The sequence below is a fragment of the Protopterus annectens genome, chromosome 2.part1 (assembly GCF_019279795.1).
Source record: "Protopterus annectens isolate FY-2018-M chromosome 2.part1, PAN1.0, whole genome shotgun sequence".
Taxonomy (NCBI): domain Eukaryota; kingdom Metazoa; phylum Chordata; order Ceratodontiformes; family Protopteridae; genus Protopterus; species Protopterus annectens.
This window is the reverse complement of record NC_056729.1, coordinates 829,385,680-829,412,733: the sequence shown is the minus strand read 5'-3', so window position 1 is coordinate 829,412,733 and position 27,054 is coordinate 829,385,680.

Here is a 27,054-nt window from a genome sequence, read left to right as displayed (position 1 = left end):
ATACTTGTAAACATACATTGCTGTACATATACATGCACATATAGGCACATATACTGGCCACATTTCATGTTGGGAATATGAATCATTAAACAGTTGTGAGACAATACAATTTTGTAAAAATATTGCACAGTGTTGTGTAGAATGCATTTTGCTGTCCTCAGGCCATATAGCTGTAGCAGGCCTCACTGTCTCAGTCCCACAGCATTTAACCACCACATGACATATACCTGCACTGCTTGCTGTTTTCACTGCCACACACTACAACCTACATAGATATGTGGACATAGCAACCTTCAACTACATATATATGTCTAGCCTTCACTAACAGTTGCAGTATGTACCTTGCCCTATGCACATCTGCATTTACGTATAGATATGGACTGCGCACACATATGGAGGGTTCACAGTATGTACAGTACCCTTTATACACATCATTCGCATCCCACCAAATACATATCTGTTACATACCTTACCTTTGTATTTCTTACCTCTGTCTGTTGTACCTGTTGACGTTTATTTTTCTTTTTAAATATTTTTTTTGGTGTCTACAAACACCTCTGTTTGTTTGTTTGTTTGTTTGTTTGTTTGTTTGTTTGTCTGTCTTTCTCTCACTTGCTTGCTTGCTCTCTCTCTCCATATGCTGCAATGATATAATTGCATGTGTGGACAGCAAGTACAGGCTGCTTTTGTAGGTATCTGCACATGTGCATGTGATGGCCTCTGCACCAATTGGTGCCCAACATTTAGTAACTGCATGCAGCCTGCTGTGTGCTAATTGCAGTTCTCACTGTGATTTCAGGACACTGCTATAAAATGACAGGTTAGGTAGGCATAGGCCTTTCAGTTTTGCAAGGTAGGGACCATGCTTGTTTGCTGTGGACACTGTTGTGTGAGTCAGAAGGTTGGTATATGTCTCATATCTGAAGCTGGGTTGTAGACAGTGAAATGCATGTTGTACTGAAACCTGACTGTTGCTTCTTCCAGTACACTCTTCTCAGTGTGTCAGTTTACTCACACCTCCTAATGCTAACACTGGATACATGGGAGTATGTACTTTGTTTTGGAATTAGGAAATTAACTAGCATACAACAGTGGTTATTCCAATGTATTGCTCTGGCTTTCCTATATTCCCTTCACTTTCACTCCTTGTAATGCATGTTGTATTTCTGTCTGTCTTCAAATGTATTGCTCTGGCTTTTGTAGTTTCCCTTTACATTCAGTCTTTGTAATGCATGTTACATTTCTTTCTTGAAATGTATTGCTCTGGCTTTCGTATTTCCCCTTTACATTCACTCCTTTTAATGCATGTTATATTTCTGTCTTGAAATGTATTGCTCTGGCTTTCATATTTTCCCTTTACATTCACTCCTTTTAATGCATGTTATATTTCTTGCAGCACCAAGTTATTGTATATCTGCTGTGGCTTAGTGGTATGTCATGCAGACTGGTGAGTCCAAAGTGTGGGGTTTGAGACTGACAAGGATATTTTATTTTGCTGCTGAGCAGTACAAGGGCCTTGTCATACAGAGTGACTAAGGCACTTTTAAGCAGTTGTAAGTGGGTTTGCGTGAGTTTGCACGGAGCTTAGCAATGCTTAGCTAAGCGCACACATGCTCACACTCACGCACTCACGTAAAGTGCTGCCAAAGTCTGGGCAACTGCATTTAGCTGGGTAAAGTGCTGCTACACTCTGGGCAACTGTATTTATCTGGGTAAAGCACTGCTACACTCTGGGCAACTGTATTTAGCTGGGTAGAGCACTGCTTAAATCCTTATATCACATCAAAATAGTCAAATCATAGCATTCCACATAACCTGCTGGTAAAGACCCACAGGACAAGATTTGTGTTATGGCATTCCTATTTCCCCTTTACATTCACTCACAGTAATGCATGATATATTTATTACAGCACCAAGTTATTGTATATCTGCTGTGGCCCAGTTGTAATCCATGCAGTCTAGTGTGTCCAAGGTCTGGGGTTCAAGACTGACAGGGGTATTTTATTTTGCTGATGAGCAGACTACAGGCCTTGTCATACAAAGTGACTAAGGCACTTTTAAGCAGTTGTAAGCAGGTTTGCGTGAGTTTGCACTGCGCTTAGCTACGCTTATCGATGCTTAGCTAAGCGCACACAAGCGCACACATGCTTACAACTGCTTAAAAGTGCTTACTCCCGCTAACACCCGCACTATTTTCTTTTAAAGAAAAAAAAATGGAGAAATAGGAAAGTGGTGAAAAAGGAGGCACAAAGAGGGTAGGACAGTAGGAAAACAAGCTTGGGATGTGCAGGAAGGATGTAGGGAAGGCCCATAGTTGCCCAATTCTTTACCAGCAACAGCTGTGCATATTTTAGAAATTTTGAGTTAGATTTGAAACCTTCCACCCCTGAGAGAGGAGTGAGGACAACAAAGTATGTTGTAGAGCCAATTGTAATCATCAGTTTACATGTCCAGCAGACATGTGTGTGAAATGGGCAACTATGTATGGGGTGTAATTTTTTTGTGGGAACAGAGTGCACTTTTTTTTTTCAGGTGAGAGTGGAGTGTGAGGTACAGGAAGTAGGTATATTTGGGGAGGTAGGTTGGGGAGGTTAACAGACAAGACAAACAAGACGCATACACGGGTGGAGTATGACACATGTGGGGGGTAAACACAATTGACGGGGATGGATGTTTGGATATCGCAAGCCCATGAGCCCACAGATGGCAACAGTGGAACTGAGATCCCCACCCAGGGCAGTTACCACTACGCCTTCACAGCCCAGGCTGGGGCTGTGCTGGGGGCTGGATAGGACGGGCTGGCACACCCATGAGTTGCGCCACTCTCGCCTTGAGCTGGAGTAGGGGATCAATCACGGAACGGCTGATCTCACTACGCACCACAGACCGGACCCTTTGGAGGGTGAGTGGAGGCTTTCCTCCGGCCACTCTTGCAGAGGGTGGTCGTGCCCCATCCCCTGCAGCACTTCCACCTGAAGATGGCACAGGTACACCGGAGGAGGAGGTCCCGGCCTGGGCACTGGTGCCAGGTGCACTCACCAGCTGAGGTGTGAGAGGTGGGTCCGCTGGCACCCGCCTTCCCAGTTGCCCTATGTTTAGCAGTATTTAATGGCATTTTGGGTTAGTAACAAACAACACCATTCCAAATTAGTTGTAACAGCATGCATTAGTATTCCCATTCACCAAACACACATGGATTCCAAAAGTTGAACAGCAAGCATAACACATGCATATTTAGGACGACAGTGGACATTCCAACAGCATGCAGGGTTGATTGGTGGCAACAGGCCATCAGGTTTGAATATGTGAACAGGGTACATACATAAACGTACATGCAGATATGTATAAACCAACAGGACAAATGTCCATAGGAATTAATTGTGACTACACATACCCAGTTTGGTGTGGAATAGCATCATTTGTGAACATAAGGTAGGGTGATAAAATATTACATTAACAACTTAAAATCCCTATACGTATACTATACATTCCTATTTGCTACACGTTGCCAAACATTGCCCGACGGTAAGCTGGTTGGTGCACTGCGCAGCTCCCTGCAAATGGCTTACATTGGGTAAAGCGTTATTTAGTTATGTGTAGTCATATTAAGCTGGGTTCAGCGCTGTTTGGCTACGGGCACTCATTTTAAGCCGGGTAAAGCGCTGCTTGGTTATGGGCACTCATTCTAAGCTGGGTAAAGCGCTGCTTGGCTACAGGCACTCATTTTAAGCTGGGTAAAGTGCTGCTTGGCTACGGGCACTCATTTTAAGCTGGGTAAAGTGCTGCTTGGCTACGGGCACTCATATTAAGCTTGTTAAAGCACTGCTAAGCTATGGGCAATTATGATCCTTTTTATATATACATAATATAGGTTTTGTTCAGAAATACATGGGCCATTTCATTACATTTTACTTAAATTAAATTTATATATATCGGGGAATTGTTTCATACTTATTGAAAGAAAAATGGAGGGGGATGTTGTGGGGCTCTAACCGTGACTATCTATTCTTTGGGCGGCATCTCTACCGCTACACTATTGCTACTTTGCTTAATTTGCATATGTAGATCTTATATGCTTTTCAATGTCATATCTGCTAACTGTGGTTGAGTGAAGGGCATACCCGCGCAAACGAGCGCAAATGCGGGCAAACATATTGGAAATTATAAAAAAAATTGGAACAGTTATTTTTACTTTTTAAACACTTTCACTAGGGTTTAGTCTGTGGGGATGTGTGGTGCTGTGTTTCTTGACATTTCGGCGGACTCGCTCGTGAGTGTTTACTATCAGGACTCTAACTCTTCTGGGGGTGTGTCCCTTTGCAGTACTTGGCAATCGGACATGCCCCCTACTTTCCTACACGGACTGTGTTAGACTAGAGTATGAGTCAGCATGCCCTCATGAATATGCATGGCATGCTTACGTCATACTGTTCAACTGCAGCTAACGTGTAAGACTTATTTAGTCTTACACGGAGGATTGCTGAATCCGGGGGTTCATTTATTTTGTGCCATACTAGCAAAAAATAAAAGACTAAAATAGATGTCTGTAACCATAATGTCATTTTACCCCTCAGGAAATAACTTTGATCTCACTAGAGAGTGGATGGATGGGAAATATAAGCAACAGAATGGGCAGGGTTTTGAGTGATAATATGGGAAGATGGAACACAGATCTTGTTATTTTTGACAATTTTGTATTTTTCAGAAGTTTTTATTTATTTATTTATTTTTTACAGCAACAAAAGGTTGCACTGCTGCACTGGGCAGATTTCAAAGTAGTTCAAAACTTACCAGTTCCATAAAAAGTGCATACAGGAGAGTTAACCTCTGAAAGTGTCTTTGACTGTATTTTAAAGATATTTAAGGACGTTTAATGTAATTTAAGTAATTGTAATATTTTAACAGTATCTCATCTTTTTTGACAGCTGTTATTTATTTTTTTTTCAGTTAAATTTGTGCCAATGAGGCTTCAGTGGTTTCTCAGTCTCTCTTTAGTTCTGGAGTTCAGACACTGAGAAGGCTGTGAGTTAATGTAGTGTCACTGACTGTATACTAAAGAGGTGCCATTTCCTTGTATAAGTAATTTTTAATAACTATATTAGATTAAAGAGTGTTACCAGAACAAATATAGCCCCATTACAAATAAAAGGAGGCTAGGGGAAAATTCCATTGGAAAACTAAAGTTAGTGCCATTGTCTGCAGTCTGTGTTTTAGTTGTGCATTCTTTACAACAGTTTCCTTTTACAAAGGAATGAATCTTTGGAACTGCAATAAAGAATTGGTGTTATGGTAGGAAGAAGGAAAGTAGAAGATGTTTCAACTTTTTTGATTTGTGGATATGGATCTGATTAGGTTTGACCTGGCTGAGAAGTTAGTGTTTTATATTAAAGAGGACTGTGTTGTACAATTGATTGAATTAAATAAAGACTGTAGAACTTCAGAGCACTTTGTTCTCTTGGTTGATCACAGATTGTTCTCCTGAGAAGGGAAGGTCCAAACAAAAGGGTTTTAACTATAACAAAAATCATGCAGGACTGAATACTGAAGGATGTTCATATATTGATGGGGATGAGAACTGACACAGAGTGTTATGGTTATAGCAGAAGGAGGAAAAATTACATGTATAAAATTCGACCAAATGACAAGCGTTTCCTCTTCATGCTAATTCTAGTGTATGGGAAAATAAAGCAATTGTGGAACTTTCTCATCTTTATATGGCAGCTATTTTTCAATTATGTTGTTTAGGTCTGATAATTTGAAAGGAACTGTAAATATTGATCTTACTGATTTGAACTGTACTCCAGTTATTTGTCACGTTCCACTTTATATAAAACATACAACACTACCAGAAACCACATATAAAATAATTGCATCATAACTTTATTATCTATAACCTCATTTTTTTGTATAGAATCAAACATCACTTGACCATCAATTAGGGCCAGGGTTGCCAGACGTCCCTATTTGGGCGGGCCTGTCCCGAGATCAGCAGCCTGATCCTGAGTCCCACCATGCCGGTTTAAATCCCGGGCAGCCTCCGCTTTGTTTTTTTTTTTTTTTTTGATTGGCGCGTATACCGACATACAGGCCAATCAAAAATTGCTAAACTTGGAGCTTCTTGTGCTTAATGCGGAAGTTCCGCATTAAACACAAGAAGCTCCGTGTTTAGCGATTTTTGATTGGCCCGTATGCCAGTATACAGGCCAATCAAAACATCACAAAACAGAGCTACTTCTGTTTAATGTGGAACTGCGATGTTCCGCATTAAACAGAAGTAGCTCCATGTTAGATTTTGATTGGCCCGTATACTGGTATACGGGCCAATCAAAACATCGCAAAACAGAGCTACTTCTGTTTAATGCGGAACTGTGATGTTCCGCATTAAACAGAAGTAACTCGTGTTCGCGATTTTGATTGGCCCGTATACCGGTATACGGGCCAATCAAAACATCGCAAAACAGAGCTACTTCTGTTTAATGCGGAACTGCGATGTTCCACATTAAACAGAAGTAGCTCTGTGTTTAGCGATTTTTGATTGGCTCGTATACCGGTATACGGGCCAATCAAAACATTGCAAAACAGAGCTACTTCTGTTTAATGCGGAACTGCGTTGTTCCGCATTAAACAGAAGTAGCTCCATGTTTAGCAATTTCTGATTGGCCCGTATACCGGTATATGGGCCAATCAAAAAATCGCAAAACAGAGCTACTTCTGTCTAATGCGGAACTGAGATGTTTCGCATTAAACATTAGTAGCTCTGTGTTTATTTATTTTTGATTGGCCCGGGCCAATCAAATAAAAAAATAAACACAGAGCTACTTAGCTACTTCTGTTTAATGCGGAACTCTGATGTTCCGCATTAAAGACATGGCAACCCTGATTAGGACGTATATCACCACTCACCCTTCCCAAATAAGCAGCGTCCTCCACCATCTCACTTATTCTAATAAAACAGGCAGCATCCATTCACTCACCTTCATCCAAATCCTCACTTCCATCCCAACACCAGGTGCAAGTAGCATTCCACTATTCACTTCCACCACTCCAGACTTCCTTAGTCCAAAATGCACACCAGAGGGGAAATAGAAGAGGGACATGCCTGCCCCGCTTCTCTGATCATCAGCCTGACCCAGGCATTTCTCCCTCAGTAACACTATCTTTTAACCAACTCTTCCAAAAACAAACCTAAATACAAATTGAACAAATCTAAACCAAAGTCACTAAGATGCACCCCATCATCCCTGAACTATATTGGATCTCTGTCAACAAACTCTTTATGCTTTATTGTCCTCAGTCCCATTGCCCCCAATTGTCTTGTCAACCTAAAATTCACAAACTTCAGTGCCCTTTCTATTGCCAGGAACTCCCTAGCATTCCTCCAACACAAACGGGGTATAAACTCAGACCACACCAAGTACATCCTTGGGTACAATTTCCTTAATACAAGGAATCCTTCCTTATCTGGTAAACCCACTGTCATTTAGGTGTGAGACCTAAATCATTACCTACCAAGAGTGCCAACAAGATCTGTGGAAGGCCCACTTCAGCTTGTATTGATGTAAATATCTGCAACCAACAGTTCCACCTGAGCCCTCTAATGTCATGCCAGGTGACTCTCTCAGGTTTCAACTTTCTGTTACCTAAGAAGTTCCGTTGTGAGTGTTCTGCCATTTCACACTGAGCTAATCGAAGGAAGGACACTGAGCAAACTTGGAACTATAATATATAACATTAAGTATCCTGTTTTTTTTTTTATTTTGTTCTTTATTTCTTTGTTATTTATAGCACTTTGTGTACTGTGTATTTTTCTAGCTAGTTTCACTGTGTGTGAGGTATTAACTGGAAAGTGTCCACTTTTATTAAGCATCTGTTGGGTTGTTTGTTTCTGATAACTTGTTGCAGTTATACTCTTTTTTCTAGAGGCTCCATTAGCTGTTTAAAACCTTCATTTAAAGGCTCACTGCTGCTTTTCAGCTGTGAGAAACATTTCTGCAGTTTGTTTCTAAGTAGTGAGGATATTTGTAGCATTTCCATATTCAGGCTTGTATTTGGGCCTAGTGTTTGTGGAGGCTGTGTGTCTGAGCACATATTCAGGGACATCTTGGTTTAGCCAATGCCATCAGACATTTCAGTGAGAGAGAATTGTTTGAGGTCATTGGCTGACTGAGGTCACCTGGACTACAGCTTAGACTAAGCACCTCATTGGTTCTTTTGAGATTTCTTTCTTAAAAGCTGTCTCAGGTTTCAACTTTCTGTTACCTAAGAAGTTCAGTTGTGAGTGTTCTGCCATTTCACACTGAGCTAATCAAAGGAAGGATACTGAGCAAACTCGGAACTATAATATATAACATTAAGTATCCTGTTTTTTTGTTTATTTTGTTCTTTATTTCTTTGTTATTTATAGCACTTTGTGTACTGTGTATTTTTCTAGCTAGTTTCACTGTGTGTGAGGTATTAACTGGAAATTGTCCACTTTTATTAAGCATCTGTTGGGTTGTTTGTTTCTGATAACTTGTTGCAGTTACACTCTTTTTTTCTAGAGGCTCCTTTAGCTGTTTAAAACCTTCATTTAAAGGCTCACTGCTGCTTTTCAGCTGTGAGAAATATTTCTGCAGTTTGTTTCCCACCCTCCCTTCCTGTTGGTATAGTGTTTTTATAGTTGGTGGCTTTGCAGTTGCCCACCCCTAGTGTAAATTTGATCTGGGACCCTCCTTCCAGTCTAGTGTCATTACCTCATTCTACCCAGTACAGGGAGAACATTTGAGAAGGCCAATCAGCTTAGTTTCTGCCACTCCTTTCTCTCTTTCCACTAAAAAAAAAAAAAAAAAAAAAAACTTTCTAAGCTTGTTTCCTGCCTTTCCTGTAGGTAGTTTAGCCTGGATATAGATTTGCTGTGTCCATGACTATTTGTAGGCTTCTGGGGCCCAAGCCTTTCTGTGTTGGAGGGAAGCCTTTTAGCTTAATTTTGTTTCTTAGAACTAGCCAGTTTTTTGTTTTAGCACTTGTTCAGAACTTATTGTAAGCACTAAACAAGCTACAAATTACTACAGCACTCAACTTTCCTCACTGTCTAGAGGAAAACAGTTTCTAGTACTTAACAAATAAGCACCTATCCAGGCATGTCTAAGGGTCAGCCCCCGGTGTTTTCTCCTGTCTACCTGATGAATCTGGGCATCTTGGGGCAATGCAGTAATTGCCTCATGTACACAGACAACCCTCTTCTCCTACCACCCAACACTACAACCTGTAAAAGATGCACTTATATAGCCAAACTGGAAGCAAAGCTCTCTTCACCCAAGACTGGACTAGACAGTCAAGAGGAGAAGGTAAACACTTGCATCACATCACACTCAGCACATAGTCCCTCAAAACCTACACCACCAAAACACACACATAGAAACACAAAACACACACCTACATTCGCGGAGACTCTCAGTAAAAACCTGCCCAAGCAACAGGGACCTCCAAAGCAGAAACACAAGCAACCTCCACCCCCCAACACAACCCAAATGACACATAGCCCACAAACTCAGTGTGCCACTCAACCACAGCCCATAAGGCATAACAACATACCCAACACTCTAGTCATAGTTGACTCTATAGTCAGGCACACTGATGTTCCACTCACGAGGCTAAACAAGGAGAAAGTTACTGTCAGCTGCCTGTCGGGTGCCAGGATCCGCCACATAATGCATGCACTCAGGTCACTCCACAACAAGTACAAATATGACTTTGTCATTGTCCATGTTGGTGTGAATAATCTGAGATGTACCTCCTTGGACTACATGAAAAGGGACATGGAGGAGCTGTCTGATCTTGTAGCCCAGGCAGGTATGACCCTAGCTCTGAGTAGCATCCTGCCATCACCCAGAATGATACCACAGTACAAGGACAAAATGATTGACTTCAACAATTGGCTAAGCTTCTGGTGTCATTCTAAGGGGATCCAGTATCTGTCTGCCTGGGATGACATGATCGAGAAGCCATGATGCTTTGCCAGAGATGGCCTGCACCTGTCGCCCTTGGGATTCTGGATACTGGCTAATGGTCTAGCCACCCCTATAGTGCCTTTTTTAGGCAAGGTTCAAATGATGAATTCACCACACTAACAGGTACAGGCAAGAAGAATCTGAGGGTATTGCTACTCAATGCTAGAAGTCTAAACCTCAAAATGCACTCTCTCGAGGCACTCCTTAAAATGGAGAACATCGACATCTGTGCAGTGACAGAGACCTAGTTCAAGGCTCCAGAGAGTACCCCTGCATTACCAGGCTATAATTCATACCACACCTTTCGGCCACCTAACCTGGACCGAAACACTAAAGACGAAGGCGTGTCCATATTCATTAAGGATATCCACACCTCCAGGCTAGTTGCTCAGCATAATGCATCTAAGATTATCCAAGTGCAACTAACTGTGGGCAAGACCGCAATCCAAATTGTAGCTTGCTACAGATCCCCCACCATGCCCCAGGATTCCCACTCCTCATTAATTAATATACTGGAAAATATTAGGGTACAACCTAACACCCTAATAATGGGCGATTTCAACTACCCTACCATTAACTGGGAAAACTACTCATGTACCAACTCTTGTGCTCAACGTTTTCTGGAATTCATAAATTCCAATACCATGGATCAACTTATCCACACCCCCACCAGGAGCAGCAATATCCTAGACCTGGTTATTACCAACATGGGCAACTGGTGCTCCACACCAGAGGTCAATTCCTCGTTGGACAGATCCGACCATAAGCTAATCACCCTAGACATCCACATCCCTTTCCCACCCCCCATTAGGGAAACCACAGTAAAAAATTTCTCCAAAGCCAACTTCACGCTTCTTAAGACAGAAGTGGCAAACTTCACGACACCCATTGTGATGGACAATAGAGCTATGACTGCTGAATCCTACACAAATGCACTTTATAAGCACTTACATGAGTGCATGGATTGTGCAATCCCTAACAGAACCAAGATGCTATCCTCCAAAAAAAGGAAGCCAATCTGGTGGTCCCCTGCCATAAACAAACTCTACAACAGAAGAAAGAAACTGTTGCAAAAAAGAGTAAAATCCCATGATTGGAGAAACTCCTTGGTCAGCTTCAGTAAGAAGCTGAGATCCCTCATAAAATCCTCCAAAGCTAGTTATGAAAACAAAATCGCCACTGACTCTAAAGACAACCACAAAGCATTCTATAGCTATGTCAAGAATCTCAATGGCAAGACTCAGATCTGCTCTGAGTTACAGCACAATGGCACTAAATATACAGAACCAACGGATATTGCCAACATCCTGGCAGATAGGTTCAGTGCTAAGTTTACCCCTCTGTCATCCCCTAAAGGGCCCATCTCTATACCAGAAGAATGCAAAGTTCCTGTAATCACAGCTGCACAGATAAAAAACACACTATCCAAAGCCAAGAGCACAGCATCCATGGGACCTGACGACATCCCAGGCTGTGTTCTACATGAACTACAGAACGAACTGGAACCTCACCTAAGTACCATGTTCAATTATAGCCTCACCTCAGGCTATGTGCCCACTGAATGGCACACAGTGACAGTTATCCCACTCCACAAAGGGGGGAGCCACCACAGACCCCGGAAACTACGCCCCATTAGCCTAACGAGCCTGGTCTGCAAGGCTATGGAGCGCATCATCATGGAACTTATAAACAATGACATTAGTAATCTCCAAACTCAGGACCCCACCCAGTTCGGGTTTGTAAAAGGCAGATCATGTCTCCTAAACCTGATAGACTTCTTTGAAGCAGTCACCAAAGCCGTAGATGAGGGTAAGGTGGTTCACACAGCCTATCTAGATCTCGCCAAGGCTTTTGACACCATCCCCCACTCTGGAATTATAGATAAACTCACTAAACTAGGTATAAATCCATATGTCACTAGATGGGTTGCCAACTGGCTCACTGACAGAACCCACACTGTGAAAGTAGCAGACTCCAAATCCAGCTTCAGACCAGTGACAAGTGGAGTACCACAGGGTTCAGTCCTAGTTACTCTCCTGTTTGGTATCTACTTCTCTGAAGTACAGGCCAACACAAAAGGTATTTGGCTAACGAAGTTCGCAAACTAGGAGCCATAATCAAAACTCCAAAAGATGTGGACATCCTACAAAAGGGCCTCACTGAGACAGATGCCTGGTGTCAAAGCCATGGCCTCAAGCTCAATGCCAAAAAGTACATTGCCATTCCTTTTGGTAAAAACTCAGTACCCATGAACTACCACATAGGTGGTAGTCTACTTAACACCGAACGTGTGATAAGAGACCTTGGGACACAGGTGGACAGTAGTCTCTCTTTTGATAATCACATCACCACAGTAGTCAGGAAATCCTTCTATGTGGCACACCTCATCACAAAAGGTTTCTCATCCAGGAAAAAAGAGGTCATTGTTCCCCTCTACTCGTCACTCATTCGACCCATTACAGAGTACAATGCCCCTTTTGGTGTGTACCTCACAAGACATCTACAACAACTGGAAAGGCCACAGAAATACCTCACAAAAAGGATTACCGGCCTCAAAGAGATGTTCTATGCAGACCGTCTCAAAAAACTGCAGCTTTACTCCTTTGCATATCACCTACTCAGAGGCGATCTCTGCCTAACACACAAAGCTATGTCAAACCCAGAGCTTTTAGACATGCTCCACTTAAAGAAATCCCAATCCCTATGAGCTACACGGTCTAGGGACCTAAACCTCGTCACCACAATAAACAGAACATGCTGGAGGGATAGATTCCTGTCCCAGAGACTTCCCATACTCTGGAACAAACTACCTATCTATATCAAACAAAGCTCCTCATTAGCACTGTTCAAGAAAAATCTTGATGATTGGATGGGAGATAGGAAATTCACCCCGGGGATCACTTCTGTGGCTCTGCTCGATAGTGGCACAGGAAAATAATTTTCTTGGGAGGCGAAAGCCAGGGTACCTTTGGCTAGGCTTATATAGGCCCTAGGGCCAATAGCCTAGTACCTACCTATGAACCTATGAACCGGTGCAACCCCACCTTAGAGCCATCACTCCTAACCATAGCACTCCTCACTGCCCAGTTAACATAAGAGTGATTTATGATGACAATCGTGTTATCTAAAATAAAAATCAATTAAATTAAAATTACAAACACCATCACCTATCTAATATAGGCCAAAAAGGTATTAAAGGACCATCGCCCTACACTCTTAATGACATCTATTGAACTACCTTCCCTAGCTAAATCAGAAGCTCTACCCTTTCTAAAAGAATGAGTAGAAAATCGTTCTCCATCAAAACCCATTCAATGGAACGCCCTTCTCATTACCAAAATCAGCTGTCCCCCAGTTATTGCCCTACCCCTTTTTGACTGAAAAACCAAATCATGCGGGTTCCCCTTATGGGACTTGAACAACTTCCCTGCCCACACCACAGGACACATCTGATCTGACCTGTCCTTCACTAGAACTTTGTGACCACCTTTGCCAACCTGCTCTGTCTCAGATGTCCACAACCGAATGTGAACTGTTCAAGGCAGCAACATAACATCCTCCCAAACCAAAGACCCCAACAACCCTGACACCCTAAAAGCCCCAAAGTACATCCATAAACTCAACATCACCCACACAATGCAATCCACCGATTCTCTGCTTACCATAGATAAAACCCACAGCAAAACCTTCAATACCTGCCATGTCACTGGCCAATGCCCAACCCTCTGTAGCCCCTCCTCCCTAACCCATCCTTTCAACACCCACTCCAATGTTCAAGATTTAGTAAAATCCTGTAACCTTCCCACCTGCACAAATTCACTGATCGCTGCCAAGTCCACACTGACCGATTTTACTGCCTCACCCAATGCCCTAGCCCGAGTCTAATATCGCAACAACAACTTTTCTGACCGAACACCTTTCTCCTCTGATAACTGCAAAATAAAACTATCAAATTCATGCAATGCCCTAATGTATGCCTTCCTTGTGAACAACACCAAAAACTGTTTCACCCACCTTGTGATCACCACAAATCAATTTTCCACTTCTCGTCTGGCACTGCTACTGGCTTCTCTGCTGCTGTTGGGGCCATCTGCCTGAACCTGGAAAAGTGAAAGCAAGACAAGCTGTCAGCAATCTCATTCTTAAACCCCAGTACATGCACATCTGTAAATGAAAAATTAATCGACAAACTCTGTAAAACTGATTTACACAATACCAACAATAAGTGCTCAGACTTAGCCATCTCAACCGGTAAAACCCGCACTACTACCCTATTGTCAGAATTAAAAACTACTCTCCTGTCCCTCAACAATTCCTGCCACGGTACAAATGTAACCCAAATTGGCATTAACTCTAAAAATGCAATATCCTGTTTCAACTCCTCGCAGTCTTCTGGCTAAGGAAGCAGAAACCACTCAACCCCAAAAAATACCCCCATAAAAATACCCCCTGCTGCATCATGAACCACTGTAAATCCCATTGCCCTATCCATTCCAACTGCCAAATGGTGACACTGCTCTAAATATACCAACCACAAAGTTAAGTCATCAGTCACCTTACCAAGTTTCACCCAATGATGCTTACTTCCCTCTTTTAGCAAAAGGGCCACAGACCTACAGAAAATATGCCCCAGATGAACTGCCCAAAAAGCAAAATTCAGGAGCCCTAGGAGTTTCATAACTTCCTTCACTTAAACCTTCTCCCTAGCCTTCATCTAGACGATCATCTCTTTCCCTAGGCAACTGAAACAATCCACATTCTGCATCCCGCAACAGTCTGAGAAAATCTAGTGTCTTAGCTGGACCCTCCATTTTTGGGGTGGCTAAAGGCACCCCCAATTCCTCACACATTCGTAAAAACTCACACAATGCTACTGCAGCTCCTGCACTCCCATCACCTATCAATAAACAGTCATCTAAGTAATGAACCGCCCTCTGACTTTCCACCCTCTGCTGCTATATCCAGTGAAGAGTCATGCTAAACTTCTCAAAAGTGGAACAGACCACAGCACAACCCATCGGCATGGCCTTATCAAAATAAAACCTACCAACAACCACCATGCCCAACAAAGGCCAATCCTCCTCTTGAACTCGCAAAAGATGGAATACGGACTCAATATCTACCTTAATCAACCACAAATCTTTAAACCATCTAATGACTTGTACTGCCTCATCCAAGGACATGTATGACACGTTATCCTCCTCCATTGAAATAAAGACATTGACCGAATTACCCTCAGGGTGAGACAAATAATGAATCAACCAAAATTCCTCTGGCTTCTTTTTAGGTACCAACCTAACTGGTGAAACCTTAAAACTGGCAAATGGGAGGCTATGAAATGAGCCAAATAATTGGGCCACCTGGCACTCCTTCTCCACCAAAGCCTCCAAGATGCCCTCCCTCCCCCACACTGATCTCAAATTTTTCCCAATTATTCCATCACCCACCAACTTAGACTTAACCGAAACCCCCCTCGAAAAACCCTCAGTCAGCTCTTGAGCCACTACTACATGTGGGTACTGCTGAAGCATGTCCCGCAGAACATGTTCCTTAATAGGCGAATGTGTCCCCAAATTCTCCTCTTCCTCCATGAAATGCCACCCCTCTGTCCATGAAAATTACCCCTACCATGCACCCTTTGTAACCCCATTGGCAACACCACTAAGACATTCTGACTAAACGGTGGCATTTGCCCTGCTAAATTACCCTCACGCCTACCACACTGTACCACTGGGTGCACACCTGCACACTTTGATAAAGCGTGCAGGAATCTACACACCACCTAAGAACATCTTCCTGTATTGAAAGCCCAACATAATCCAACACCCCCTTCCCGTATCTTATTCCCTTTGACACCTGCACTGAAACTGCCCATCACTGTAGCCAGCCATATGTCCAGATGTCTCAGCTCCCAATGCATGGACTGGTCTTCCGCCTTCCTCTTGCAAAATCTCTGATCATACCAAAGCCACACATTGCCAACTCTCAGCCAATGGGCCTCTCATATTGTCAAAAAATAAGCCAAGAACAGAAGAGCCAAGTCTCTATCTTTCTTCAACCATACTACCATGTAGTAAACAAATCCCAAAACTGAATTCTTCCATGTTCTCGACCGCATTCTTCCCACCCATCTTCGACCCAGGGCCACTAAGGCTGCCAAAAATCTTTACCATTCACCAACTCAGTTTCCAACAAATGTTGGACACCATCTGTGTCAGATAAATCAAAAATGTCCTCATACTACCCTTTCCAAATCTTCTCCTTTAATGAGGCAGGTATGTGTAGCATCAGGAAGACTGTCCCACTCCCCTGCCCCAAAACCTGTTTAGCCAGCCAGTCACCTGACCGCATCCCAAAATCCGACCCCACTTCTGCTAAGCAAGAATCAGCCTCTTCCCCTAGGGCTGACAAACTACCAACCACGCCTGGACCATCTAAACCTGAACTGTTCTCCTGTAACCCCAGGTTTTCTCCCACCAAACTCTGCAGGCTCCCAAAGTCACTCAAATGACCCTCAAGTCACTGATTGGAGCCGTTATCCTCATTACCCAATTTATGTCTCCCCGTCCCCTGCTCACTGAATCTACTGACCCATCCATCTCAAACACATCATTTGCAGAAACGTTACCTGTAGAAGCAGCAGGTGCTGGATCCACTGTTGCCACCTCAGATACTACCACTTCCCTGGCCTGTGACTGCCGAGTTCTTTTGCCTCTGGCTGCCTGCTTGTCTTTCGATGGCTGTTGTCTCTTACGAATGGTTTGACCCTGTGCTCCTGTCATCACAGCAACACTGCTCGGAATCTCACAAAAAAGGTCCTCTACCTGAGCCATAATATTCACCCACCTCTGTTGCAATGCTTGAACCTCTACCTTATCGATCACTGACACCTGCAATGAGACAGAAACATGGTAAGTAACAGAAAAAAAAAATTGTTTATTCCAAAGTAAAATGCAGCTAGTGCTCAGCCATTCACCCAGCAGTAACCAATCAACTCACCTAGTGCCATGTAAAAAAAAAATAAATAAAAAAAAAAGACAGTGCCCTGTGTGACTGTGGCTGTGTCAGTTCATCAGAGAGATATCTTTAATCTGTCTTCTTTTTCACACAAAACTTAAAGAAAATCACTTTCTGGACTTTTAAGTAGAAATACATTAGCTTACAGCAGACAGAAGCTTCTGGAAATTAAGCAGTTAACAGTTTCATGCTGCTGGCTAGATTCCCTGAAGTCAGCAGAGTTCCTGGGGCCTACTGCACTCTCAGAAATATGAGAGGTGTGTATTTTAATTTAGCATGCCTTAAAGTGACTGAAACATGAGACAGAAGGTTCTGGAACACAGTACAAGACAGAAGTAGAAAGATGTCAGTGAACCAGAAAAAGGGGCTGCACGGTTGGAATTGCTGCAAAGCTGAAAAGAAATCCTTACAGGCCTGCTCTGCCTTCAATACTGCTAGCAAATGCACTCTTGCTGGACAGTAAAATGGATGACCTGAGGCTGGAACTCTACAGAAAAAATAAGGTGAGAAATACCTGTTTATTGATGATTACTGAGATGTGGCTGCATAACAAAGTCAATGATAGTGCTGTTAGCTCAGAAGGCTTCACACTCTTTCATGCAGACAGATGTCAAGCTTTGTATGGAAAGGCCAAGGGAGGTGGTGTCTGCATCTATGTTAATGAAAGATGGTGTAAGAACTGTGAGATTGTTCAGTTACATCGCTCTGATAATCTAGAGTTTCTGTCCTTAAAATGTAGACCCTTTTATGTTCCTAGAAAGTTAAATGAATTATATGTAACAGTGGTATACATTCCACCCAGTGCAAACACCAGTGAGGCCCTGAGCAATCTTTATAACTCTATCTGTGGGATGCAGATGAAAAACTCAGACTTTGCACATGTGGTTGCTGGTGATTTTAATTAAGCAGATCTGAGACAGGAGCTATCCCACTACTATCAATTTGTAGATTTTCTTACAAGGGGTGCTAACACTCTGGACAAGGCATACTCCAACATCAAATGTGCCTACAGAGCAATAAAACAACCTAACTTAGGAAGCTCTGACCATTTTACCATTGTGCTTCAGCCAGCCTACAAACCAGCTCTGATCAGAGAAAATCCCACAGTTAAGCAAATCAGGGACTGGCATGAGGGGGCTTTGGAATGTCTCCAAGACTCTTTTGACAGTACCTGCTGGGACATTTTCAAAGAGGCTGCTATGTCAGATGGACTGGTGAACATAGATGATTACATGGAAGCAGTAATAGCTTATGTCACTAAGAATGTTGATGATGTATCGGACATAAAAAGCATCACAATCAGATCGAACTAAAAGATATGGCTCAACAACAAACTCTGTGATCTCCTGAAGGGAAGGTATGCAGCTTTCAAGGCCAAGGACAAGAAAGGTCTCACATAAGCTAGAGCAAACTTAAAAAGGGGCATTAAAGAGGAAGAGGGAATATGGAAAGAAATTACAAAGTCAGTTTGCAGACATGAGGGGCACCAGGAGTCTCAGGCAAGGGATACAACAGATTACTGACTATAAAACCAGGTCAGCTCATTGTGAAAACAACACTGAATTCCTGGACAGGTTGAAATCTGTCTTTGGCAGATTTGAAAAGAAGAACAATGTGGCTACTACAAGGCTACCTATCAATCAGGAGGAGGGGATGCTCAGCCTTAACTTCAGTGAAGTAAGATCTCAGCTTAAGAAAGTGAACCCCAGGAAGGCTTCTGGTCGTAATAAAATACTGGGCAAAGTGCCTAAAGGCTATGCAGACTAACTATGCTCAGTTCTAACTGATATTTTCAATTCCTCCCTTATTCTTGGTAAAGTTCCCTCTTGCTATAAGGTGACGAATACTGTCCCTCTCCCAAAAAAAAGCTAATCCAGTCTGTCTGAATGACTACAGACCAGTTGTTCTAACTTCAAATGTCATGAAATGCTTTGAGAGACTAGTTAAAAGGCATCTGTTGGCTAACCTTCCATCCACCTTCAACCCTCTACAGTTCCCTTACTGTGCTAACAGATCCATTGCAGATGCTATTTTAATGGCATTCCACCTCTCACTTCATCATTTGGAGGGAAGAAACAGCTACATCAGGCTGTTGTTTATTGGCTTCAGCTCAGCATTCAGTACAATGGTTCCTATGCAGCTTATTGACAAGCTTGTGCATCTTGGAGTTAGCAAGCTCATGTGCAACTGGATCCTCAACTTCTTGGTGAACAGACCTCAGAAAACATGTGTGGGCAACAACACCTCGGGATGCATAACACTCAACACTGGTGTTCCGCAGGGTTGTGTGCTAAGCCCTCGGTTGTTCACCATCCCCACCCATAATTGTTCTGCAAAATGCAACCCCAATGACATCAGTAAGTTTGCAGATGATACTATGGTTGTGCACCTCATCAAAGGGGAGGATGATAGAGCTTGCAGAGACTAGGTCTACTCATTGATTGACTAGTGTGCTAAGAACAACCTTGACCTGAATGTCAATAAAACAAAAGAGCTCATTATAGACTTCAGGAAAAGGTCAACAACACACTCATCACTCATGATAAATGGTGGAGATGTGGAAAGGGTCAAATCTACAAAGTTTTTGGGGGTGCACATTTCGGAGGATCTCTCTTGGACTGTAAACCCTGAACAGTTGGTCAAAAAAACACACCAATGTCTCCACTTTCTCAGAAGGCTCAAAAAAAAAATAAAGCTCACACCTACTGTTCTCACCACATTCTACAGAGGAGCAGTTGAGAGCATTATCACTAGTAGCTTCACAGTTTGGTTTGGGAACAGTACAATAGCAGAAAGAAAGAAAGAAGCTACAGAAAGTGGTGCGAGTTGCTAAAAACATTATGGGCACAAACTTACCATCAATCCAGCATCTCTTCAAAGCATGAAGCACTAAATGTGCATCCAAAATAATTTGTGACCCCTCTCACTCTGCACATGATTGGTTTACACAACTGTCTTTGGGCAAGAGATATTGGGGTATCCACTGTAGGACCAGCTTCTACCCAACAGTGTTGAGACTTATAAACTCTGATACCAGCCACCGATTATTTAGTCCATAATCATTCACAATATGTGGCTCAGATGAAAAGTGTGCAAAATCTTTTTTTTATTCTTTGACATAGCATTATACTTTCTTATTCATGTGCAATTGCCTGCTGTTTGTCTGATGCAAATGAACAAAGGAGAACAATCTTAACATGTGCAATCCTACACTGTCATGCTGCTATGTACAGTATTCTTCTTATGTCTGTCTGGGTGGGATTGCTTGTTTTTGCTGTTATTATTGATTATTTATCCTTCTGTGGGTCGTGTATTGAATAGCTTTTTTTAAATGGAGATGTTATACTGTTGCTCTTGTTATCCTTGCTTCCTTTGTACTCTCTGGTGAGTTGATGCTCAGAATTTCATTTAGGCTGGACTTGTGTAGTCCTAAATGACAATAAAGTTTACTTTGACTTTGACCCATAATTAGACCTAAATGCTCCCTCACCTTGATGGCATAACAGATCCGCATTAGAGTGGGTTTGCATAAGAGTTATGTCTGAATTCCTAACAGTCAGAAAGGGACTGCTCTTTTAATATCCTTCTGTAATGTGCTGTCACTAACGCAATACTTCCACTCATAACCTCAATCCTGTGGAGCAAAAATCTAGACAAAGCCATTAATCAAAGTGAAACAAAGGCCCACAATAGGGACAATGTTTAACTATTGCACTGAGAAACTCATCAAGTTGCTAGAATAACAGGTTTTGCATAACATGAGTTTTCTGAAAAGTATGATGGTCTGAAACTCAATGTCTGTCAGTATTCTCTAACCTGAGTATTTAACACTTTTCCACTAATTTGTCAGGAAACCACAATTATCTGAAACCGGAATCAGGCAAAATGTGGACATTCTGTGAAAGTCTGTACATTACGTGATATGAATCCATTATATAACCCAGAACTAACACCAGCAATATATCCTCATTTTTTTTTATGTAAGGCACATCCTGCCTTCCCTTTAACAGTCACCGTGCATGCACGGAAATGGCCGCTACACGCAGACTGTCTCAATGCCCACAAAAAAACACCACTGAGCTGACATCCACTACAACTGGGAATGGTCACTATGCACCACTGCAAGCCCTAACATTGCAGCAACAAGGCACCCATTTCATTAACTTCACATTGTGAAACCAAGCAAGGGACACTATTGACAGGTTTGCTGACTAGCTTCTACAGCTACATGTTTCAGGATCCCCACCAAGAATGTTAGACTGCAGGCATGGCCTAGCCACATTGCACAAGCTGCAAGATAGTCCTAATCATAAGTCAACACTTACCAACAAACCATTAAAATATGACTATACACTGCAATTATTAACTATATCTCATCACCATTAAAATAAATGTCAATGCCAGTTATTAAAATTACTACTATTCATCAGTCACCAACACATTTGAAGCTATCATGAAGCAAATGGCTGATGACACTTGAAGATATCAGGAAGCCCAAGAATAGGGACAATTTTTAAATGGTGCCGTTAAAACTTCACAGCGACATTACCCGTGTCATAATTAAACTTCAGAGCTGTATGGCTATGCTCTGGACGTCCATTGACCCTAGCACCTTGTCAACTGCCCCCTAGAACCCACAGACAGTCGAGGGCTGAAAAGAGAAAAAAAAATAATCTTACTCATCTCTCCCTGCCTGTTAGTCACCCAAGGCCTACCTTATCAACAGCCAACCTCATAACGTCTCAGACATGATCCTGCACTTAACAAAATCATGTCAAAATGTGACCTCCAACAGATTCCTAGCACTTAAACTACTCTAAGTCCCACCCCTTGCTTACTTCACTTCCTCCCTCCATCCCTCCAAAAATGAACACTTCCTTGCCCTACCTCCTCTATAGAGCTTACCCTGCCTATCAAATCTTCACAACCCTACCCTCCCTTGCCTACTCCTCTATCCCCCCACTAAAGATGTACTGTGACAAATTTGTTCCAGACATAATTTGTTTCCCATTACATTGATGGGCATATGGGAAGGAGGAAAACTTGATATATTAGAGGGACAATTGGAAGACATTAAAGCCATGGTATTAGGATTAGTGTTTTAATGACCAAAAGATCTAATAAGTAAATGATTCATTGATCCAGATTTCAATTTGTTGAAATATGCAATTGTTTTAATTTGTTGAATGGTTTTGTTGAGTGCTAGTAAGTGCTGCTATAGGTCATCATCTGATAATGGCTGCACCATTACTGAGCTTGATGTTCTGCTTCATACCAAATGTAATGTCAAGTCTTATATTTTGCACTCATTGCAGAAGTGATACAGTTATATGCAGTATAACACTTGCACATCAGTGTAATCCAAACAAACAAATCCAAACTGCAACTCAGGAAACAAATGAAGGCTCAAGGACACAAAGTCTCCAAAGCGAAAAAAAGTAAAAACAGGTTTATTACTTTGCAACTAAACAGAATGATACAAAAATAAATGGTTAAGCGCTTTTCGTCTTAATTTAGAAGACTTCTTCAGACCTACAACAGTATCACAAGTGCTCGCTTTAATACAGACCACATGGTGGTTTCAAAAAAAACATTAACCAATGGTATTGCATAAGTAATTAAGCTTGGACACATGACATCAGCAACAAGTCAAATACAAAAACAGCAACTGTGAAAACCTGTAAAGAACAAAAATGTATAGCTGCTTTTATGCACAAATAAAGACACATTAAATCACTGCATTTAGGTGGACAGAGTGTGACTCTTAAAATATGTGATAAAAATGATGAAAAACTATGGAAAATGTATATATAAATGCAAATGTTCATATACACATTGTTATGAGTTACAAGAGCGCTCCAAGTGGACTAAAAGAACGCTACACTCAAAATAAAATAGAATAAAATAAAATGAGACTGCAATTTCAACTTTAACCAGTGTTGATTAACTCAACTGTAATGCTTTCACAAATCACCAACAATGGTGAAGCAAGCTTAGATGTAAGATGAGACATATTTTTAAAAGGTTTAAAACATGAAGTGAAAACCTGCATTCTTTTACTCAACTACAAATAGAGCTGTTTAAAAGACATAGTTAGACAAAAGACTTGTCTAGTGCATTAGGTTCTTTAATTTCAAAATACAGGCAATGAAAGTGACTTAATTCAAACCTGGGGGGTTATAAGAGTTGAGACGCAGTTGCCAAATTAACTCCTGTCTTTCCAAAATTAGATGATAAGAACCCCCTTTTAGATTAACAGTAAACTGACAAATCACTCTAAAGTGAAAGTGGTGTGTTGGGTGTTCAGCACAATGCCTTGCCAACGCATTAGAAGGTGACTTTTTTCTAATATGGTATGTGTGCTCATAAATCCTCTCTCTTAGTTTTCTGTCCATCTTACCAACATAATATGCTGGACAGGCTACACAACTAGCCAGATAGACAACGTATTTAGAGTTACTGTTAAATCTACCCTTAGTTTTTACCTTAAAGGAACCTGCTGTGAATTCTGTCCCTATTGCTATGTATCTGCAATAGTTACAGTTTTCACATTTAAATGTACCACCAGATCTACTACAGGTCTGGGGTTCCATTTCTAAGCTCTGTTTCAAGTTCCTGTTCTTTCTGTAAATAAAATATGGTGAATTACCCAACTTCTCCAACACGTCTGGTTCTATCATGAAGATGCTCCAGTTTCTTTTAAACATAACCTCAATTGCTTTGACTTCCAAACAAAATGAGGTGACAAAACTACTTGAAATCTTTCTAGTGGCTACACCTACTGTTTGTGTACAATCATGATTTGTATTAGTGATTACTTCCAAATTCACATCCTCTTCTGAGGTGACTGAGCTAATAGTAGGTCTAAGAAGTGGTTTATAAAACCCTTCTCTCCTTTTGTTTACAACTTCATTTACTAAATCAAGAACCAATGTGTCTGGGTAACCTCCCTTTAGGAACATAACTTTAAGTGTCTCACATTCTTCAAGAAAAGTCACTTCATCAGTCACCATCCTTGCTGCATGGACAAGTTGTCCTTTAAGTACAGATCTTTTCTGATGTATAGGATGGCAACTTGTGTAGTGAAGCATGATGTTAGAATATGTGGGTTTACGGTAGAGCCTAGCTACATAGCGCTGTTCTTCTATGTTCTTTTTTAACACAATGTCTAAATACGTAATGAAATTCTCATGATATGTGTGGGTGAACTTGAAAAAAACTGGTGCTGCTGTTAAGATGTTGCACAAAACTCTGGGCTTCGGATACAGTACCCTTAAGCAGTATAAAATGTCATCCAAAAATATTGTGTACATCTTTATTCTGTCAGACCACTCATTGTTCGAAAGAATGTTTTTATGTTCCCAGCTAGCCAGCACCAAGTTAGCATAGCTCCTCCCACATGGTGAACCCATAGCCACACCAATTTGTTGTTTGCAAATCGTATTTTCGAACATTACAAAGTTGTTAGTCAGAATAATTTCCATGATTTCTAGAAATAACCTAATTTCTCTACTGTTGTCCCCATGCACTAATAGTCTCTCGACTACCCCCTCAATACCTTCCTCATAGGGAATAGAGAAATATAAGTCAACCACATCTACTGTTAAGAACTTTAAAGATTCATCATATTCAATGTTGTCAATGGACATTAGAAATGTCTGTGAGTTTCTGCAAACTTGTTCTTCTTTTTTGGCATACTTCTTCAAGATATAATCAATGTACTTCACATTTGTGTATGTGATAGACCCCCGGGAGTTGACTAAGACCCTCATGGGTGGAGTTTTTTGGTCTTTGTGCAATTTCAGCAACCCAAATAATGTTGGTATTTTAGGGCTAGGTGTAGACAAGTAATTGAATATATCCATGTCTATTATACCTTCGATGAATAAATCATTTAAGAAACAATGAACCTTTTTATAGGCCCCATTCATCTCATTGACACTGGATTCGGCATAAATACCACTTTCCAAGACCAGACATATTCTTGAATTGTAGTCACTTAAATTCATAACTACTAGTCCACCTCCCTTGTCTAGTTTTAAAAAATGGATAGGAAGACTTTTGGTTAAACTCAGGATATCCCTCTCTCCAGGATCCATGTTTAGTGTACCAACACTATTCTTGTTGTTTCTTTGCAAGTGTCTAAGGTCAAACTCACATAAATGTTCAAAAACACCCAACAATGGGTGCATTGGTGGGTTGAAGGTACTGGACACTCTCAGGCTGTTGTTAACAGAACTGTTCTCACCAAACATCAAGTTTAAATTTAGTTTACGGGTGAAAAGATTTAGATCAATTAATGTATCAGGAAGTCTGAAGTTGTAATCTGGAACAAAAGTTAGACCCCTGCTAAAAACTTCGCAAATCCTAGGGTCAATGTCATAGTCAGAGAAGTTATACATTTTAAAATCACCTTTTCTATTAAACAGAATGGTAGGTTTAATAGTTATTTCTTTCACTTGGTTACCTACTTCTTGGCTCCTTTCACCCTTGTGTTGTACTTGGGTCGATGGTTTTGATCATTGTTGGAAAAAGAAGACTGGTCATATACATTGTTTGAAACACCACTTTGAGCCCTATTACCTTGACTCTGGGAAGAGTTGTAGTTCCCTTCCCTTACTTCAATAGGGACAGTGTTACTTTGTTGGTTAGAGAAATGTTCTGTTACACACTGGTTAAAGTTTGCAACCTGAGCCCCTCTCTCCTGAATTCTTAAAGCCTCTCCTGATTGATCTGAAAAATTCCTAGAAGTACATTGATTCTATCTTGAGGAAGTATGTTGAAAAAGAAGAACAAGTTTGCAGAGACTCATGGGCATGTCTAATGTCCATTAACAACACTGAATATGATGAATCATTAATGTTCTTAACAGTAGATGTGGTTGACTTATATTTCTCTATTCCCCACGAGGAAGGTATTGAGGGGGTAGTTGAGAGACTATTAGTGCATGTGGCCAACAGTAGAGAAAATAGGTTATTTCAAGAAATCATGGAGGTTATTCTGACTAACAACTTTGTAATGTTCGACAATATGATTTACAAACAACAAATTGGTGTGGCTATGGGTTCACCATGTGGAGGGAGCTATGCTAACTTGGTACTGGCTAGCTGGGAACATACAAACATTCTTTCGGACAATGAGATGGTCTGACAGAATAAAGATGTACACAAGATTTTTGGATGACATTTTTATACTGTTTAAGGGTACTGTATCTGAAGCCTAGAGTTTTGTGCAACATCTTAATAGCAGCACCAGTTTTTTCAAGTTCACCCACACATATCATGAGAATTCCATCATGTATTTAGACATTGAGTTAAAAAAGAATATAGAAGAACAGCACTATGTAGCCAGGATCTACTGTAAACTTACATATTCTAACACCATGCTTCACTACATAAGTTGCCATCCTATACATCAGAAAAGATCTGTACTTAAAGGACAACTTGTCCATGCAGCAAGGATGGTGACTGATGAAGTGACTTTCCTTGAAGAATGTGAGACGCTTAAAGTTATGTTTCTAAAGGGAGGTTACCCAGACACATTGGTCCTTGATTTAATAAATTAAGTCATAAACAAAAGGAGACAAGGGTTTTATAAACCACTTCTTAGACCTACTATTAGGTCAGTCACCTCAGAAGAGGATGTGAATTTGGAAGTAATCACTAATACAAATCATAATTGTACACAAACAGTAGGTGTAGCCACTAGAAAGATTTCAAGTAGTTTTGTCACCTCATTTTGTTTGGAAGTCAAAGCAATTGAGGTTATATTTAAAAGAAACTGGAGCATCTCCATGATGGAACCAGATGTGTTGGAGAAGTTGGGTAATTCACCATCTTTTATTTACAGGAAGAACAGGAACTTGAAACAGATCTTAGAATTGACACCCCAGACCTGTAGTAGAGCTGGTGGTACATTTAAATGTGAAAACTGTAACTATTGCAGATATATAGCAACAGGGACAGAATTCACAGCAGGTTCCTTTAAGGTAAAAACTAAGGGTAGATTTAACTGTAACATTAAATCTGTTGTCTACCTGGCTAGTTGT